At 35.2% G+C, this 3,388-nt stretch overlaps 1 long non-coding RNA gene across 1 annotated transcript; it reads left to right on the top strand.

The window, feature by feature from the left end:
- Positions 1-331: 331 nt before the first annotated feature.
- Positions 332-940, top strand: LOC121965617. The gene is made up of 2 exons (XR_006107504.1): positions 332-477; positions 600-940. It is a non-coding gene; the product is annotated as an uncharacterized LOC121965617 (long non-coding RNA).
- Positions 941-3,388: the final 2,448 nt, after the last annotated feature.

Here is a 3,388-nt window from a genome sequence, read left to right as displayed (position 1 = left end):
CTGCATTTATTTTTTATTTATTTCAGCAACATTGAATCAGTTTGATCAAAGTGTTTTGGGTGATTGTGAACTGCAGGAAGTTACAGCTGCTGATGTTTGTCCTCTCTCTGTCTCTCTCTGTCTCTGTCTGTATGACTGTCTGTCTCTCTGTCTGTCTCTCTGTCCGTCTCTCTCTGTCTGTCTCTGTGTCTGTCTCTGTGTCTGTCTCTGTGTCTGTCTCTCCGTGTCTCTCTGTCTGTCTCTGTGTCTGTCTCTCTGTCTGTCTCTGTGTCTGTCTCTGTGTCTGTATCTCCGTGTCTCTCTGTCTGTCTCTGTGTCTGTCTCTCTGTCTGTCTCTGTGTCTGTCTCTGTGTCTGTCTCTCCGTGTCTCTCTGTCTGTCTCTGTCTCTCTGCAGGTTTATCCTCCTGGCCTGTGACGGTTTGTTCAAAGTGTTTTCTGCTGATGAAGCTGTAAAATTCGTCCTCGGCGTCCTGCAGGTTTCCCTCTTCTTTAACTAAATGTAGTTGTATAACTGAGAGCACGATCACGACTACAGCAGAAACGTTGTTTGTTATTATTATTATTGTTATTATTATTATGGGCTGTCCTCCCCCTGCAGGAGGGGAGCGTGGAGCCGCGGCCGGGGCTGACGGAGGAGGAGGTGAAGTTTGAAGCTGCTTGTCAGCAGTTGGCCAGCGAGGCGGTGAGGCGAGGCTGCGCCGACAACGTCACTGTGATCCTGCTCTCTGTCAGCTTCTGAACACACACACACACACACACACACACACTCACACACACACACACACACACACACACAGCTGGCCTCCTCGTTGGTTTTCCAATAAAAACAGTTTTTTCTTTATCTCGGCTGTAGGACTGACTTAATCTGCGTTTGTGTCTTTGCTCAACTGTTGGTATCTTCCAAACTCATTAGAATATAAAATATACTTTAAATAAAGATTATTTCTCTTTGCATATCTTTTTAATATTGTAGATCATATTTTAAATTAATTTACTCTTTATGTATGTTTTTTTCTGCTATTTCTGCCTTATTTTTTTTAAATAAATACATTAAAAGTAATACATTTTAAAAGGAATAAATTCAAATAATGCAAAAATAATTGATAAAAATGTAAAATAAAATAAAGTAAGCAAAAAGATAGAAATATAGATTGTCACATCTTATAAATTATTGTAAACATATACTTTTGGTACATTTAATGTTTATTTTTTTGTTAAGTCATTAATTTATTTAATTCACACTAATTCTGGCAGCTTGTGAAAGAAAAAAACAGTTCTGGTTCACAGATTTTATTTGTCTGTTTGAAGGTGGTTTTTGGATCTTTTGTTGTTGAATCGAAACATCTGAAAAGTTTATAAAATCTTAATTTGAAAAGTAACTTAACAGAAACTCGTCTCTTGATGTTAAAATGACAACAGCAAACATGAACTCACCCTCACTTCACGTCCTCCATCATCATCATCGTCATCACCATCATCTTCATCGCCATTACTGTTATCTTCATCGTTGTCGTCATTATCATCACCATCACCACCATCGTCATCATCACCATCCCCGTCATCATCACTGTCATCATCACCATCCCCATCATCATCATCACCATCATCGTCATCACCACCATCCCCGTCATCATCATCATCATCACCATCACCATCGTTCTCTTCGTCTGAACCTGCACAGAGTTTCAGAAAGATTTTTTCATTCGTTTTTTTGTCAAATAAATTAATATTTTTCTGAGAGTGTGATCTGCGTTTACCTCGTAGATGAGCTGGTTACCGTAGCAACAGCCAGGGAGGAGGACCTTGGTTCTCACAGCGCTGATCGATTACTGGCTGCGGGACTTTATGACTTATGACTTTACAATATAAAACATGATTGAGTAAATTATTTTAATTATTTGTGTAAATACAAAATTTGTTAGAAAAGCTGTTCGCTCTACAAACACAAACAATCTGAAGTCTCAAACACATTTTATATAGAAACGTCACAAACCTCAAACCTGAGCTCACTACATTCACCACGGGCTGTTCACCTGACCGCGGTAAATAAAGGCTGATATTAAAGATAAAAAAATACAATTAAACATGAAGAGTTCAGAGGTACAAGTGCTGCGTTCACAGGAAATACGGAAACACAAATCAGAGAAAACAAAATTGATAAACTCAAAAATATTGTTAAAAAAAAGTTGGGCTGCAACTGTATTATTTTGTTTGATTAGTTATAATTGTATTCAATTATTGTATTTGGTTATTTGTTAATCAATCAATTGTTTAGTCAATTAAATGTCCCAAAAGCAAAACATAAATCTACAATAATAAAAAAAACAGATAAGCACCAAATAATCACCTGTTTTTGAACAATTTGCCAATTATGATTATATTATCATTGTTCATCAAATTTAATGATCTATTAATGATTTCAGGTTTGCTGAAGTTAAAGGTCTGGTTTGCATAGTTATTTTTTTATGACATTTTGACATAAAAACATACTTTAAAAATAAAAAGGAATATATCAAATTACAAATGGTACCCAAAAAAAGAAGAAAAATGTTTATCTGATTGATTACTTTTTTAAAATTAATTTATTTTATACAGATTTTTTTTTTTAATTTCATCATTTATATGCAAAACAAAGTATTCCTTTGTTTCAGCTCATCTCTGTTTTATTTCAAATAAATAAATATGTCCTATACAGGTTCAGGGTCAGACAAACTTAAATTTGAAAAAAATATTAGATTAATGGAAAAAGAATTAAGTGTTGATTGCAGCCTTGAAATGAGCCAAATCATAGATTTTTTTTTAATTTTAAAGAATAATAAATCCATTTAAATGTTATTTCCTGTGTGACTCTGAACATTACAGCAGGAAAACAAATAAATAAAGGACAGATAAACTGAAGATTTAGCGCTAAAAACGTGAATGTGTGAGACAAAAGCAATAAATATGAAGGAAACAGTGAGACAGCAGGAGACACCAGTGATGCAAACACGACAATAAAAGAGTCAAAGTTACAGAAGAAGAATAAAAATGACATCATGTTAAAGAAAAGCTACATTTGGATTTTTTTACTCATGAAAAAAAAACTTTATTTTTTACGGATCCATATTCTTCTAATAATTTACTGTTGGCACATCTCACTGCTTTTCATGCATGTGTGTTCATGCATATGTCAGAAAAACAGGACTTGTATTATTTCTGGGTGTCATTCTGGGCTTTTGACTCTGAATTTGTCATTTTGACTATTTTCCACCTGATGAGGTCATTTTGACCATATTTGGCATATGGAGGAAATACATGCTATTTCCACTAGGTGACCTGTCACAGTCAATGTAGCTGCTGATCACTGACATATCCCAGACTGTCAGCAGCTACACTCACACACTGACA

The sequence above is a fragment of the Plectropomus leopardus genome, unplaced genomic scaffold, assembly GCF_008729295.1.
Source record: "Plectropomus leopardus isolate mb unplaced genomic scaffold, YSFRI_Pleo_2.0 unplaced_scaffold20885, whole genome shotgun sequence".
In the NCBI taxonomy this organism is placed as follows: Eukaryota; Metazoa; Chordata; class Actinopteri; order Perciformes; family Serranidae; genus Plectropomus; species Plectropomus leopardus.
Note: the sequence above shows the minus strand (reverse complement) of the source record. Positions and strands in the feature narration are given on the sequence as shown.